At 40.1% G+C, this 17,946-nt stretch overlaps 1 protein-coding gene across 1 annotated transcript in view; it reads right to left on the bottom strand.

Annotated features, from left to right (window-relative positions):
- The window catches only part of ZEB1 (zinc finger E-box binding homeobox 1), a 126,190-nt gene that overhangs the window by 95,058 nt on the left and 13,186 nt on the right, over positions 1–17,946 (bottom strand). The window lies entirely within an intron of this gene.

The following is a 17,946-nucleotide window of genomic DNA, read 5'->3' as shown; positions in this document are numbered from 1 at the left end:
TCAAGATGTTAGAGTTCAACAGCTAAAACAGACATAACTTCACTTCTCTGCAGTACTCTCTCTTTTCTCCGCTAACATCCATAAAAGTGGCATAAGTTGGAGGAAGAGCAGAAAACATCTAAGAGGCCACTCATGTCCAGATTATTATTGTCTGGAAAATACAGTCCTTCGGTGCTTTTTGTGTATGCTGAAGAGGCATCCATACAAATACTACAGAAATGCCAAAACATAACCAGATCAACTTCTCAGGATTGCAATTAGCACTGCAGTAGTCCTCTCTACAGAGAGTATTGATGGCACAGTATCATAGGAGTCAATTACTGATTTTGCCTGTCTCACCCCAGGGGTAGACTGGAAGGAAAAGACAGAGGAAGCACGACATGCTTATACAGTGCAGTAACACAAAAACATCACAACATTTCAAGAAGTTTGGTCATTTTAAATATAATTTATTAGCAAGCTGCACTACAATCCCCCAAAAGCCACTAACACAACAAGATAACAGCTTTCAGTTTTGGATCACTGGAAGTACAGCAGCAAAGTTTTCTTTGCCAGTTCAAAACACAAGTTGCGCTCTTCATTTACAGCTCACCTCATGGGTAACAGTGGAAGCCTTCAAATAGTGCCTCTTGCCATGCCTAATATATTTTGTTGGCTGTGCTATTAATTAATATAACAATAACATGTGGCAACCTGGAATCAGAAATAGCAAAGTTAATACCAGTGATATTTATTTCTAAACGTGAATACCTAGATTCTGAAACCCTGAACTACTGAATTTGAGTCTGAACAGCTTCTTACCGCCAGCTAAATGCCACACATCTTGCCTGGAAATGAGCTGCAAAGCAGACTGTCAGACATCTTCGCATTAGTTCGCTTCGTGGTTTGTTTCATCTATTCCAACCACATTTTAAATTCAGTTTGGTTTGGGATTTTTTTTGTAGCTCAAAGCTACAGAAATACTCTTTATGGGACTTTTCCCAAACTCCTACACATTGTAAATTTTGGGCAAAACCTGCATTTGTTCCATGTTTTTCATACTGGTTACACAGGGGGCTGGACCTATGCTAGTGCTAACAGTTTTAGGATACAAAATTTTTTTCCTCTGCCTTAACATTCATTAACTTTCCAAACCATGCCTGACAGTTGCCTGCTTTCTACATTGAAAAACTGCTACAGCTCAGGGCATCAAAAACACTGCTAAGTATTAAAAAAAAATCCTTAAGGCTACTCTTCAGAAGTTACTCCTCAGGAAACATTTCAAACCTACCCAAAAACTGTTTTGAAGCTGCTTCACTTGACTAAACTCTCCTAAAGTAAGTGTAGACTCATACAGGTTTTAAATGGTCCCTTATCTAACTGCTGCTTTGGTGGTTCAAAATACCCACTGGAAAATAATGACCAGCTGTCCAGATTCCAGTAGACAACACAGCAGGGGTCTTACTTTACCAAAAATTTCATTATATACCTCAAAGGAAATCACTGACAGATACGATAATGTTGTTAGCAATTAATCCAGTTACAGGACAAGAGATACCTATCAGTTAGCAAGACCGTTGTTACTTAATTTTTTATCTTGATGCCACAGCAGCAGGAACTTGCTGCTGTTACTTGGCAGCAAAGAAACTACTAAAATACTGAAGTTGTAAGCAACAGGTTTGCTTTTCACTTTAAAAACAACATGCATTTTCCTGACCAGTTCAAAGCAATGAGCAGGTACTTACTTACCTAGTGCAAAGACACTCCCATTAAAAAAAAGAAAACCAACAGTTAACAGATGTCCCTGTCCATAGCCCTTCACGCACAAATACAATACAATTCTACATGATTATTACAGGACTGTTCTGAATCATTAGTGATGTTATCGAAAATGTTACTCCTGAGCACCATCCTAAAATAAAACCAAAGCTGAATTTCATATTTGTGTATTTGGTATATTCATCACTTTTAGCAGTTTATACAGATCTTCTATACCTGCACAGCTAGCAGAAGCTTCTTCCTGCTTCGTCAGTAATTAGATTTAGACCACTGCTAGATCTAAACACCCCAGTTAGGTTGGTGGTGGTGGGAAGACTGCGGCGAAGGGGAAAGAAAAGGAAAAAACCCCACACACTTCCAGAAACAGTAAGGTCCACTTGGGCCTCACACCCAAAAAGCATCCATCTTTCATTATCTTTGCAATATAAACAAAGTGAAATTGCAATATAAACAGTGAAAGAGAACTGCAAGAACTGCGGGGGGCGGGGGGGATGGACGGGACATGACACACGACAGAGAAAAAAAAAAGGCACAAGGAACTATTTCATTAACTCAAGAGAATGTTTGGGATTCAATGGATGCACAGCCTGGTCTAAATTTGAGTTGAGTTCTTCTAGCATAGGTCACAGATACTTTTTTTTTTTTGCTGCACCTGATCAACATCTCAGTGCTGGAATTATACCCACAGTTATATCAACGGCTAGCATTGATTCAGTTCAATTACTCTTACACACTACTGCAACAAGAATACACTAGAATAATCACATTCTCCAAAAGAAGGAATAAATCTAACTGATTTACAAATCCTAAAACATTTTCCTGTCATTTATGTCCCTACACTTGGGACAGAACAAATACATTAAAATCCCCACAACATCCAAAACTTGAAGATATTTTTGGTTTCTACTTGTTGAAAGCACAAACTTTTACCTGAGAAGGTAGAACACTCAAAACTAAAAAGAAAAAAAAAATTAAAAAAATATTAAACTAGGATAAATTTCCTAACGAGATTCCAACTTAAACAAGATGCAGTCATGGAAAGCCTATGGTACGTATTGTGTGCACCACAGTAGACCTGAAGTAAAACTGTTCTTTTCCACAGTTTATCAAGTTAGGAAAGAACCAGATTTCCTGAACCAAAGTAACTATAACTCTTGGTGCTTGCCACAAATTAGTTTGTAGCTGTGCAAATATGATTGACATAGTAGCTCTTCACTGACTTCTGCAAAGAGCTATATTCTACGCTGAACAAATTTGTGCTGCATGTGAATATTCCTCATCAGGTAGCTCCTCCTCCCAAAAAACTCTGTTCTGTTGCATTTTCAGGAGGATGATATTAAGTAAAGTTATGAAATAATACTTGTTCATATCCAGTAAAGCAGATGGTTGATCTGTGGGGAGTAATCTCACACAATATTACTGTCACCAAGTAGAGTCCTCCAGACAACTCTTGCACAATATAGAAAGCAGACAGGCTCCTAGGGCTGGCAGCATTTCAAAGCTGAGCCTGGCCAACACCAGTGCCATTTGCCAGGTGTGCCGTTAAGGGTCAGGTTGGGCTCTGTTTCTAGAAGGCCAGGCACCTCAAGTATGCTGAAGCTCAGGGTTCATAACCAAAGAGCACACACATACAGCAGAAAACCAGCCCAGAGAAAAAGCAAACACGTTGGATCTGTTGCACTGCAAGTTACGTCCATTATATGCTGGCTATCAACTGCACTAGCAAGAACCTACAGAAGATTGTATTCAAGAGAGGAATGGGGAAAAGATGATTTCACATCACCATCATCACCACTTTGCAAAACAGCTGTCATCTACAGAGTTGCAGGGACGCTGGCTACCAGCATGGTTCCTTTCTCCTTATTGACCCATTTGAAACAGCGCAACTGCTTTTCTTCCCTTCTAGAAGATGCAATATCTAACAAGGGGCAGGGAGGGGAGGGGCATAATGGTGGCGTTTGCTCTGCACAGTGCTATAAAAACTGAAATTGCAGCCTTTCTTGGCAATGGCAGAGGTTTAATGCATTGGCACATGAGCATGGATCAAACAATCACTTTCATCAGTTACTCCGCTCAACAGCAGAAAAGATCTGCAGCATTAGCAATGCATGCTTTCCCCTTCTGCCCAGTCAACAGCATGTCATGTATAAAGCTGGCTTTAAAAAAAATACTCACACATCTTGGGGGGGGGAAATAATTTTGTAACAGAAGAATGTTAACAGTACACTCACTCCTTGCTGAGTTTTTAGCAGCCAACAGCAACTAATACATTGTACTTAAGCAATGGGACTATCTATTTTTCTTCCCAATACAACAACCTGGTTGAAGGAAATTTGGGACACCAGGTGTAGTCCAAGAGCACCTCCAGCTTACTGTGGGCAGTCTGCTGCACATGACTAAGAAAGTGGATCTGGCAGCATCTAGCCACCTGAGAAAGTATAGCCAGGTGCATTGTTCAAATACTCAGAGGTCTGATATTTGAACACATAAGTAATGCAAATAATCTACAGTTCTACCTGAGCAGAGGTTTTACTTGCTGTTCTCCTGATAAAACCCCCAAGAATCCAGACATCCTCCTACAAGCCTTTAGACATCACACACAACTCAGTTGCAGAAGTGGTGTAAGAATCAGTTATTAATTCACTTCCTAATTTGCCTGTTGGGGCAAATAACAACCCCCTAACACCTCCCAGATTTCCCCAATACTTTCTGTGGAAAGCCATCACAGATACCAATGCTACTCAACTCTTTCACAGCAATGTATTTTTGCCATGGGAGAGAAACACAGGCATACTCATTTTAAGCAAAGACACCATGGAGAAGATATACAGTCAAAATTACCATCTAAATATTTAAGAAAAAGGCTGCATATATTCTCCAAACTTAGAGACACACTGCATTTGTGTTATCTCAACTGAACTGCATCTGAGTAAGTTTTTCTTAACTTTGCTTAAGCAACCAGCATTTGGAAAAGTTTCTCAGAATACAAACAGTGGAAATTTTGTATCTAGACTGTATCATTTACAAATGCACATAGAATTGTGTTCCCCTCATCCCTGGTTAAAAATTATCTAGTTTGATACCTTGGCTAGCACAGATCACAGAAGTTTCATCCATCAATTTCAGAAGTCTAGAGTTTCTGGTTAATCTGGAACCTACCATTTAGAAAGGCTTTTTAAGACCATTTAAGAAATACATCTATGGACATCACAAACCAACTTTTGGTAAACTCCCCAATTTTAACTGTATTTCAAGATCTAGCATGTAGAAGCAGGAATTATGCTAAAAGTAACTACTGAGAAGCAACATGTATCTGCCTCTGCCTGCTAGAACTACCTAACTTCAGCTTTCACATCTTCCTTGCTTTGAGCAGTAAGACTTACCACAACATTTCCTATCCTTCTTTCGGGTAAACGCAAACTATGCTTCTTTATTCTCAGCACTAATAGTTTGATCGCAATTTTTATGCAAGTTTGGGGGTTTTTTTGGTGGTGGTGGTTTAGGGTTTTTTGCTTGTTCAGTTTTGTTTTTATTATAAATACAGACACAACCTTTCCTGTGTATCATGCTATGCTGGCTACCCTTCTGAAGAGCTGACACAAGAAGCAGGCATGATATTCTAGCTCTGGTCTTCACTAGTGACATATACAACTACGGCACCACTTCCTTAGCATTTTCCTGCAAACAAAGTGCCATTTCTGAGAGTCCTGGAAGCTCACAATCAGTTAGCCACCACAAACCTCAATGTCTTTCAAGACCACACTTTCTAAGGTATGCACACATTAACAGCAGTGAGCAACTACAGTCTGAAGAACTTTTAAGTGTTTTCTGTAATTACACTCTAGCTGAAGCTAGCTATTCAAGACTGAAATCCCCAAAAGGTCAAGATGAAAATTTAGCAAGTGAAGAGTCATAAGTAGATAATCTCACTTACTGCTACATATTGGACAAATTCTTTTCAGGCCACCAGTTTCTTTTACATTACATTTCATAATTCATAAGAATTTCTTCCTAATATCTAATCTACATCTACCCTTTCTCAGTTTAAAGCCATTACCCCTTGCAAAAAGTCCCTCTCCAGCTTTCTTGTAGGTCCCCTTTACATACTGGAAGGCTGCAATAAGGTGTCCCTTGAAGCCTTCTCTTCCCCAGCCTGAACAACCCCAACTCTCAGCCTGTTTTCATAGCAGACAGGCTCCAGCCCTCTGATCATCTTTGTGGTCCTCCTTTGGACTTTCTCCAACAGGTCCAAGCCATGGTCCACTTTCATTCATCACATTTTTAGACCATTGAAAGAACGTGGTGAATGTTAACAGATCTTGTGTAACTTTAAGAGATTTTGATTTCTACAGAAATAGATTAATAAAATGTTTAGTCCATGAAACTATACCAGTTCTTTTCAGGGCAATTTGGAGAAATTAATATATAGCTGCTAATATAGCTGTGCAGATAGACATAGTTCCCCTGTGATTTTAAATCACCTGAAAATTCTCAAGTGAAAGCCACTACACAAGAAACTGACACAAACCACTGTTTCAAAGTAGACAGATCTTACTCTGATACAATTATGGAAAGGAAGAGAAGGAAGCACAAAGATACTTGTCAGGCTGCATGAATTTGTATCTGCTGAACAAGGCACTGAAAAAAACCAGCATGAATTTTGAGACAAGGGAGTTGGTCTCCTCCCAAGAAATCTACACCTGAAGGGATGGTTCAAACAATCCCATTACTTGACCTCTGAATCTGAGATTGTACAAGAGATGGTTACAAGCTGAATTCCTACAGGATACCTACTGCGAGTTGGACCAGTCCACTGATCTACTGCAATGGTGCAAACCTATTCCTGTTCAAACATAAGACTCCATCTGCCTAAATGAAGTCAAAGACTATAAAGACAACACCATACAGTATGAACATTAAAAGATGGAGGAATTTCAGCTGGAGCTTTGCACAATATAAGAGACATGAGCAAAGCCATCTATCTGTTTAAGCACCATTCTTCAGGTTCGCGTCCGTCCATCTGACCATCCATCTCATTACCTCACTAGTTAAAGTACAGAATGTATCCTGTGGATAGTGAGCACTCTCAATATTGAGGACACAGCAAAATCCAAGCTGTCTGCACATCTGGAGAGATGCTCTCTGGCTATGAAGAAGCCTTTAAAAGGGAAGTATTAATATAATAGGAAGAAAGAACAAGGGAGCAAGAAAAAGACATTTTTGTATCTAAGTTGCTCAGTTACACAATTGACTATTCCTTGATCTGAAACAACTAGTAATTACTCTAACCACACTGAATTCAAGGCCATTGCACTGAAAAATTCACTGCTATTAAAAAAAAGAAAATAGATAATCTTACTTCTTCACAGTGACATCTCACGCTTCAAAGCGGCTTTTCCAATTACCAAACCTCCCTGCTGCAGTGCCCCACACATCAGTTTCACTTGTGATCATCAATTTAGTAAAAAAGCACTATTTAAATCATCAACAGAAATCAACATTTTAAGTTAAAAGCTAGTTGTGACCAACTCTGATAGCACATGCAACTGAGTAAGAGAAAACAGAACAATTTCATTGCTGTTTCCTAACAAGACTGCAAGATAGCACACTGAATGCAAGATGCTCATTAATGTCCCATTATGAGATAGAAGAAACCTCACTTGAGTCAGATAGGTCCAGCTGGAGCTCAACACTAAGATGTTCTGAAAGGAGTTGCATGGGTCAGGGGGAAGGCAGGATGCCTGCTTCCTAGCTGAACTCAGATACCAGTCTATGAGTCCCAGAGAACTGTAAGATACTTAAGATCAGACTCCTAGAGAAAACATTGAGACAGGTATCATCTTCAAGATGTAGCTTTTAGCACTGTGGAATTTCAACCATTATTATAATTTTTGAAAGAGAACTCACAAGAGGAGTTTTATCAGCGACAAAAACCTCAAACAGTTTTTCAACTGTTAGAGACAAAAACAGTGTTAGGGTGAGATATAGCTCACAAATAACAAAACCTAGATTTAGTGATTTATACATCAACTAGTTACCCAAGTTCCTACTATAATCAATAGTATCTAAAGAACTATTTTGCTCATCCTAAAGTAGATACCCATGTTCAGTTAGCTGAACAGCTCTTCAGGTCCACTGACTAGGTCTCTGCAGACTATAATGGGAGCACAGGCAATGAGCTCACAGCCTGGCATCTAAATTTAGGTGCTCCAGTCTGTGAGCCAACCCTACAGTTTATACAGCCAAAGCACATAGGCATGCTGATACGCCAAACATACACACGCTGTAAGCAACTGCTGGGAGAACAGTCCTTTAAAAAACCCTTTTCCAGACAAGGACTCTCATGAGAAAATGTGAGTCAGTATAAGAAGAAAGCCTGCTAATAGAGCACGAGTTGAATTCCTGAACTACGTTCCATACAAGTTTCAGTCTGCACGCAAAGCAAATGGCTTCTAGATATGCATAAGGAGGGAGAGATTTTGCCCTACAAAAGTTGTATTCAAAAATAGCAACACATCTGAATGATTTCCCGCACACAACTGGTCAGGGAAAATATCCCTCATTCATGAACTGTGTGAGCAGGGAAAGGCTGGCAAGAATTTCTCTTTTTAATAAGTAAGCATTATAGTTGTGCCATATTTTTCACCAGCTGCCATATATAGGTATGTAGCGCTGGACTTACACACTAGAAAACCAGATAAATAAAGGTTGAGTGAAAGAAAATTGTTCTTTAAAAAAAGAAAAACCCTACACCACCAAAGCCAGAATTTGAACTAGGGCATGCTCAGACACTACAATATGACAAAGTACCACTTCTCTGAATTGCTGTAAATTGACCACTTGTTCTTAATCTGTCCCAATTGTGAGACAAAATAAATACAGAGGATAATCTCTGCATCCTAGCCTTCCATAGATCCACTTGTTGACTGAGCCAAGGGCCACATCAATTGCCTGCCCACAGAATAATGCTGGGACAATGTATTTGACAATTATGCAGGCTAACCACCTCCTCTCAGTCCCTCAGTATCACAGTCACAGAAAGGACAGGAGAGCAAAAGTACAGGCTGCATTCCCGACCCTTGAGATGCCAACATCTGAACTACTGAGGTTTTGAACTGCACCCAGCTTTCTTGGTGACCAGGATTCTCCAGGTAGGGGATGACTGACATCTCTCTACAATACATTAGTTCTTTCTCCTTTGGGTTGCCTGTCAGCTTGACCAGGAATGATTTTCCATTAAGAACCAGGATGTAAAAGCATAGATTTAATGAAATTTGAGATTTGAATGAAACGTTGCCGTAAATAACATGACATTGATTCTCCATTATTCTGTCTTCCTGAAGTCTTACAAAAGCTGTCATTTCCACACCTTTACTAAGATTTCATCATAACCACCTAGACTAACGCTTTCCCTAAACCTTTGCTTATGAGAATTTTATTCCCTTCATCTAATACTTTGTTAAGTCATTCCCAGTAGCAACCTTTCTGTCAGTTCACCTGAGCACAGTAACTATTTTGATTGCCCTGTATTCCCTCTTAGCTACTGGGATGGGATTGGCTCCAATAAAAAAACCAAACCAACCAAGAAATAAAAACCCCAGAAAAGAATTCCACAATACTAGCAGCGCTCACTTAAGTCTTTAGTAGTTGCTACTTAAGTAGGATCAAAGTCAGTCTTAAATGAACAAGTAAAGTAACTTCTTGTTTTCCTTTTGGAATGAAGTATTCTACAACATAACCAAATGATAATATTTAGCTAAAGCTCAAAGTGAGAACAAAAACCTTGGGGGTGTCAGTAGCCAGACATGCTAGAGGGGCTCAACTCCACTGTCCCCAGAGAAAGGGAAACCTGGGACCAAAACCACTTTTTTCATGGCCATTCATGAGGCCATTCATATGTTCAACACACATTCTTTAAGAGCTTAAAACTATAGCTGGACATAACGGCTTACTACAAATGTAGATTTCAGTACAGTTTGAAGGAATGCTTTGTACCAGTGGGCTCCAGGTCCCAGAAGGCAGGCTTTCCAAATTAGCAAGAAGATTCTGCAGTGTGGCAATTTGCAGGGGCAGATGAGCTGAAGGACCCCCACGTGGCAGGCTTCTGGTCAGCTATTCTGCCAGGAACTGTGGCTTTGAATGCATTTCTGCCCATGCTTTATGGCCTAAGCTACTCCAAATTAGGCAGCCTTTAGGGCAGTTTAGAGTTCATTTACTCCCCCAGGCACCTGTGCGGTGGTGGGAACCAGTAAGAGAAATGTAGAATCAGACATGTTGTTTACCTTCCTGAATTGTCAACTGTTGGTATCACTGAAGTATACAGCTCTCTCTTTAAACTAAACTGCATTTGCGATCAGCTGTGAAATCAGATCAGCAGCACACAGCTAGATTGTTTTGCTGTTTCCATGATGGATTTTTAGCATTGTGTAAGTTCTAAAAACAAGACTGCTTTTACCTCCTTTATATTCATATCACTTAAAAGAAATGCTGCTTAATAGCAGGTTTGATTGTCTGTTCCCTGCTCCACCACTAAATGACTCCCTTGCTTCATCTCTCTGTTGCATGCCTTCCCATCTGAAGCTGGCAGAACACTTACTCTGACCTTCACGGAAGACCCTAGAAGCAACTAGGGATGTACTACTTCGCAACTAGGTACAAAAGAGCAGGTTTGTTTCCTTCAGCATTGCTCCTCCAGTTCAGCCTTTTCACTTCACAGCTGGTAGAGCTGCCTCTTGAAATCCCACTTCCGCACCACTAGAAGTTAAAAAAAACCCCAAGAGAACACAGCAGATATGGCAGCCAATAGACTAGCAAATGGCAGCATTAGTTACTAGAAAACTTCCCTTAACATCTCAAGAATGAAACAGTCTTGAAAAGGAGAACATAAAGAAAAGAGAAACTCTTACACAGCATGTAGTTTCATAGCCTGACAGAAGAGGAGAGAGGCAGAAATAAGAGAAAAAAAGCTGCCATTATTTAACAGCGTAAGTGGCATTTTAACAAACATGGGAGGTTTGATTTAGCAATTAAAAAACCCTTGATATTGCAAAAGTGAACATTTGACTGTTGCCTTTTAGTTCTGATTAATACAGGTAAAGGATTTTATGGTATTATTTACAAGTACCCAAGATTAGTAGATGAGAGCTCAAACAGCTCTGAAAAGCGTGTATCAGTTTCACTCAACTGGGGCAAAAATGTTCAGAGTTTTGCTATACTGTAGAACAGTAAACATTGTGGCATATATTTGTAGGTGGATATTCTAGATATAACTTACTAGTTTATAGCCTGCAAGAGTAAGGGAGTTTTAAGATGCAGGTTCTTGCTGTCAGTATTGTTACACAATTAAACTAAGCATGCAGCAAAGATGCTACAGTTGGATATGTAGGCTTCTGGATGCAGGTTGGTGATGTTCAGGTGTATAAATGCAACATCTAGAAGTAGACTATGGCAGGTTGTGATGGGAAGAGGGAAAGCGAACAATTGGGGGGGGGGGGAACCCACACAAAAAAATACATCATTATGCTGCTCAACCTGTCTAAGATTCTGAGCAAGATTATGTTGGCGGTGTTAAACACAGGCACTAAATGTATTCCTTAAAGCAGCAAGAGATGATGATGACAGTAGGTTCCCCAGAACTACTCTCCTAGAGCAGTTATTGGTTGCACTAAACAGACTGGAGGTTGAAAATGTCTCTCTCCAACACAGGCAAAACTTGAAAGGATGCCGCTAACAAGGAATGAAAGGCACTACTGAAACCCCATCAGACTGCTCCCTAACCCCAAATATCTCTTTCTTCTGCCCTCTTGCCAGTGGCTACTGCCACCATAGCACAGGCAGCCAACATGGGCATAGGTCCAGGCTCCCGCTACTTCATTTTAAAATTACTCTGCTGGGCTGGAGCCTGTTAGTTCCAACTCATGTGCTGGGCTGTGACTTGTGAGGCTGAGGACTTCTTCAGTTGCTTCTGCAATGGAAGCAGAAGCCCACTCTGGGTGTCCACGTCCAGCAGAGGAGCAGAGCTGCTGCCCCTCTTCAGCCACCTCAGCTCACCTGTGTCAGGCAAGAGCAGCAGTGCCCTGCTCTCCCCACAGCACTTGTTCTGTGCCCTCTCCCAAGATGGACTGAAATAATTCAATTCTCCTTTAAAAAAAAAAACCAACAAAAACCAAAAGCCATCCAGCTCATCAGCAAGTCTTTGTGTGAAAGTGTTTTAAATTGGGTGCTGAGTGAAGCGTATTTGTTTTCATGCAGAATTAACAGGTTTTTAAGCCCTTATCCACTAAGTTATGAAAAGCTATGAAAATAGAAAGTAAACAGTGAAAGGTGTGGAGGAAGCTAAAGGGAACTCCAGATTTAACACAGAGAACATCAAGTTTCAAAGTTTAGTTTAAAAAATAAAAAAGAACGCTCATGCTTTCATAATGACTTTTTAGGTTTAGTTCAAAAAAAAAAGAGCGCGCATATCGTTGCTTAATGTTGCTTTTAATCTCTGAAGTTAGTGACGGCAAGTTATGTCCTAGTTTGGAAGCCTTTAAAAACCAACAAACCTCACCCTTTACTTAAAAATAAACCTTGCAAAGTTTTATTAAAAAGTGAACAGAAAAAACCTCCAAACAAGTGCACATGTAAGGTGGAAAATACTGGCGCATGTGTCAGATGAGAAGCGCTCACCCCACGAAGTGCAGGGCGTTCAGACAGATGTGTTAAGCTGTTTCAGGCAAAGCCTCAGAAGGCGCAGGGTAAATCTACACAAGCTGAAAACCCACAAGTCGGAGAGAAATTTCCCACAAGCCTCGTGTGAAAGACTGCCTCCTTATACTCAAGTCTTTGAATAGTGCTTTTCTTCTGAAACAAAGTGTATGAGGTACAGCGAACAAACTGTAAAGGTAACTAGGCCTTTTGTCATATAGTTCCTCCACCCACTTGTACTTTACCGCACAATAACTCGTTTACAGATTCAGACCACTCCAGCTCCACACAGAAACAATCCTGTATTGTGAAGTGAAGCTACCACAGGAGTAAAATCTAAAAATCCTACAAAAAGTCTGTAACAACCATTTAGTAGAACTCTACAGCTCTTCCCTTAGAGACAAAGGCTTTCCCAATTTGAATGGGTAATAACAGACTTAGTCACTCCTTACTTGAGTATGACTAATAGCCTGCAAAAGCAAAAAATACATATGTACTGTACAGTATATAAAGCTGTTCATCTCTTAAAAAGATGATTTGCACTGAAGCAAAAGACGCTGTAGTATAAAAATCCATGTTATTTACCCTCCCATCTCCACTGGGGAGAGCAAAGCACTATGTAACACAGACCCATTTCTGCATGTACTACCCAAGACAAGCTATTATGTGTTTGTTTACATCAGCAGATAGGTGCAACAGCTACAAAATAGCAATGGGTAGAACAAATAGCAGATCACACAGATCAACCAGCAATCTGCCTAGTCAGCTGTACATTAACACAAGTAAATAATGGGAGACCAGTTACACTGTTGGGAAAGTCTGGAAGAAAAGATGGAGTCTATCTACGCTCTACTTGCACTTTCACCTCCTAGAGAATAGTTAGTCCATCCCCCACAAGCCACTATAATAGAATAAAGATAAACGCAGGGATTATGCCAAGTTGACCCCAGGCTTTGTTCTTTCCCTCCAAGCACATTCAGTGAAAAGGTCTAAACACACATCTGATTTGACAAGCATTCAGATTCACAAAGAACGTGGTGAAAGTGAAATCATACTTGGGGCATTCATGGGTCCCTATGTCAAAGGTCATTCAACGTTTCAGCTGCTGCTTGCTAGGACTGAAAACGAACTAGTTTAAACTCCATCACCACAGACACTGACATATAGTTTGTGCCAGCCAAGAATATTTCATAGTGTGTTTAGCCAAATTTAACTCAGAGATAATATAATCTCTGGACAAAACATTTATTCCTCACAACTGTCTCATCTACATAAGATAAGTAATTTTCCTTTTTCGCCAGATTCTCGACATCAGCTCACATAACTGATCTGCAGAATATTTAATTATATGAGAAAGAAGGTTTGAACAACACATTTATGTGGGCCCCCCTCCTTTTAAAGAAATAACACATCTTTGTCTACCTAATTAAAGGTTGACTAGTTGCTTCATGCTGGGGGGGGAAGTCACATCTAAATCAGCTAAACCAGAGTGCTCAAAAAGCTTTGACAAATAACTTCTCATTGATTTTCTCAGTTTATCAAATATTACTCGAGTCTTCCAACCCTCATTAAGGGCACTTAAAGAAGGTACATTAGAAATAACTTGAAACAGTAGCAGTTCAGGCAGCTTCAGGGCTACAGCAAGTGGGGGAGCAGCAACTGAAAACCTGCTGAGAAATAACAACAGTGCAGGAAAACAAATGTATTCTTCCAAAGCCTTTGTGAAGCTCGCTCTCAGCTACGGCCAGCACAGTGGTAAGCCCAGCTGTCGATTCAGCAAGCTGCAAGACTGTCACTCCAAAACAGGTCACAGTTCAGCAAACAAGTTGTTATTTGTTTTTACTGCAGATGAAGAGGTCTACTCACTAAAAAGCAGCATATCTGAGGCAATGTTTTCCTAGGAACAATTATGCCTTTATGTATTACATATAATATAGCATGTTGCTGTCAGCAGATACCAGTAGACTTCTTTACTGGAGAACATCTCAAACCTCGCTTTATTACAGAAGGTGGTTCACATAACAATGCTGGGTTGCCATTGCTGGCAAACAGACATGCTTCTGTCACTTGGTTAGCAACCCAGACTTCCCCAAAGTTGAATGGTAGGGCATCAACAACTCCTACTACTACCCCTAGCTCCTATGCTGAAGCACTTTGAGTGCATCTGCCCCAAACCAGCCTCTACTCCTTGAGGTTTCCACCAAAGGCATACAATTTGGTAATGATAGACACAGGACCCAAAACTGACTGGTTCTCAAGGAAATAAAAAAACAGCCCACATTTAGTGGGATGTGTGCCATTAGTTGCATTACATGCTCTTACACTCAGGCATCAATTTAAATAACCTTTGGGCAGAAGACATCCTTTATCCTTTCGACAAATGGAAAAAAAGCCTCTCAAGGAAGCAAAAAATGTGCTTGTTCTTTTTAGCTAAGGGAATTTGCCCTCCCAAACCTCCAGACGCCCAATATGACTTCTTCATCTGCACCTTTCCCCAACAAATAAGAAAGAATCCAATGGAAACAGAAGATTGACATCACCTCAAAGACTAAATATTTTGTTCCAGAGCCCTAATGCCTAAACGGAAACCTCCACGTAACAGGCTTTCCATGAGTGTCCTGCTTGCAGAAACAAGGGAAAAAAACCAACATCAAAAATAAGGACACACTTCTAAAGGGTTTGGGACAGGAGAGATCATTAAAAAACTCTTGCTCTTCTTCACGTGATACTGTGAGGATGCCAACACAGACATCACAAGGCAAGGCATACCTCACTTCTCTCCAGATCCCTTCCGTACCCCAGTGGGAACAAAGCACATCGCTTTCCTAGTGACTGGCAGGTCGTGTTCAGGATAGTATGGAAATCCCTCCTACTCTATCAATCATGCTGTGTAAATGAACAGATTTTTCATGTTGGCACAGCTGCTTACTAGTTTTAGAACAATGAATTTTGTAGATGGCTGTGGTGGCTACCAGACTAAGAATCTGTGAGATACAGAGGAATAAGATTCAGTTTAAAAGAAAAAAATTAACATCAGAGGTATTGATTACATATCGGTATCATCCAAGGAAGCAAAATCAAAGTGCTTTTGCCTGTGTGGTCTTCCAGAACACCTTTACAAATCAAGAGGAAATCTCAGGACAAGTATGTGTGAATGAATCTAAAAGATTTTGAACATATGCTTCCTCCAAAACAAAGCTTGACGTTCCTTGTTCTGACACACTACAGGAAGATCTGCTGAATATTACATTTCAGTCTTTGCAAGTCACCCAAATTAAAGAGTTCCTAACTAACAGACAGTGTCCACTGAAGTACTCTGCAATAGTCACATAAGTTTTGCAGAATCGCATGAATTGCTCTAAGAAACCTAAACTACCTATTATTTACAGCAGAGATAATCAAAAGCCTTATTTAATCTCAGAAACATTGATTGGGCTTTTCTGATAGCAGTTTTTCCCCTTCTCTAAAACAGTCTTGCTTGGAACAGACGGGAAGAAAGGAGATGAAAATACACTGTAGTTCTGCATATCTTAAAATTCTGAAGGTCTTGGAGAGCTAGGTGAGAGAGCATGACAGAGTTCAATCCCTCATCCAGGAGGGAAAGCAATATTGTATTGACACTGACTTCTCCTAAGAGCTATTCAGTTCTAGAATGAGGAAAACACATGAGGCTTTCTAACATTTTTGTCTGAAGCACATCTAAGAGACTCTTCTTTCTATTCACAGAAAAAAAATCCCACAAACCTGGAGTCACCAGGATTCACACAGGGCCTACAACACAAAGGAAAGATGCCAATTAACAGTATCTCAGATAACAAAACCACATATTCTAACTCTTCTACTGCAAAAACACACTTCTGCTCTACCTATGGAAAACAACAGACAAATAAAACTGAGGTAACTATGTGGTTCTTGGCTGAACTAGGGATCAAAAGCAAATCACTGTAAAACCTGCGACCTTCCACATCTTAACACACTGCATTTGTCAAAGCTTAAGGCAAGGGTTGGCCATCAGGATTCACAAAAGCAAAACTGGGGGGAAGAAAGGCGGCATCTTCCAGGCCTGTACCCTTCAGGCACCTCATTTTGTGTCAAGCATTGTACCTTCACCTGCACAAGGCCTTCTGTAATTTCATAGTTTATGCATTAGATACTTTACAAAATAGATATTAAGATCTTGCCTCCTCCTCACTACAATCAGCAAACAAAAGACGATTTGCCCACTGGAAGTTTTAAAATATGTTGTATTTTGAGCTAAATCTAACAATAAATATTCTGAATTGGTTACCTTTTAAACCTGAAAATACAGATCTCCGGGTCTGAGATTTCTGCCCCACGCCACCTCAGGCACTCCATAGCTCTGTGGCTGGTGGCCATCATTATCATGTCCTAAACTCAGGGTCCTAGCTCTGCTGCACTAGTACTTGCCAACAAGAAACAACAAAGCGATCTTAAGTCTCAACCCAAAAGCTGTTAAAATTGAAAGATAACACAAGTTATTAGTACTAGGATTATATTTTACTAGTGTATTTTTAAATACAGAACTTCAACCACACTAGTTATCTGAAGGTTTATTTTCAGACTAGCACATACAAGACCCAGTTAAGGCTCTCCAAAAAGTCCAAAATTCCTGGTTGCAGTATGTCCAAAAGGGATATTTGGAAATGGTCTACAGCTTGGTCAGACAGACTGACATATCCTATCGCTTGCCACTGATCAGGAGCAATCATACAAATTTAGGAAGCAAGAACAGTAAGTTTCTCCCCTGTCACGGTACAGCTCAACACAAGACTTCTTTTATGTATGTCTTGAAATAATTTAGTGAAGTTGAGCTTTCAACAGTTTTATCACTCTGTCTTTGATATTCTGCAACTTCCAAAACCTGTTCTGAAAACCAGCCATGTCACAATACTATAGTCATGTCAGACCAGGTCAGTCCAAGGCAGCAATACCTTTTTCCCAGTATGATGTGTGACTATAAGAATCACATAAAAGATAATAGTTCTAATCTTTTTTATTCATAAGTGCCACTTCCCTAAGCTGCATTAGAAAGCAACATACTGCTTTTAGTTGTGCCAAATCACAGATGTTGAAACATTTGTAAAATATGTAGCCACCCCCTTCCCCATAAAAGAGTTCACTTTCTTATTTTTACTCAAATCTCTTTGCATTACCTGTCAGCGACTACCTCCCCTTCTACCTGCAACGGCAGAAACTAGTGCCTTCCTACTGTAAACCACTGCCATCATATGGGGCAAGGCGAAAAACACCACAGGTCCTTTCTTAATAAATTAGCCTGGAACATCTTTTATAGTTGTTACCATCTACAGACTACCACTGTTAGATAGTTAACTAAGCTTTTGTCTTCTCATCAGCTTCCTTCCTAAGCAGCTACAGTCTTCAGTGCCATAAAAAGCTCATATGATCATAGAACTAACTCTGAACTGCAAAATAAAAATGCATGTAAAAATGAATTAAAACTGCTGTCAAGGGAGCAGC

This window comes from Falco biarmicus, chromosome 4 (genome assembly GCF_023638135.1).
Source record: "Falco biarmicus isolate bFalBia1 chromosome 4, bFalBia1.pri, whole genome shotgun sequence".
NCBI classification, from domain to species: domain Eukaryota; kingdom Metazoa; phylum Chordata; class Aves; order Falconiformes; family Falconidae; genus Falco; species Falco biarmicus.
Note: the sequence above shows the minus strand (reverse complement) of the source record. Positions and strands in the feature narration are given on the sequence as shown.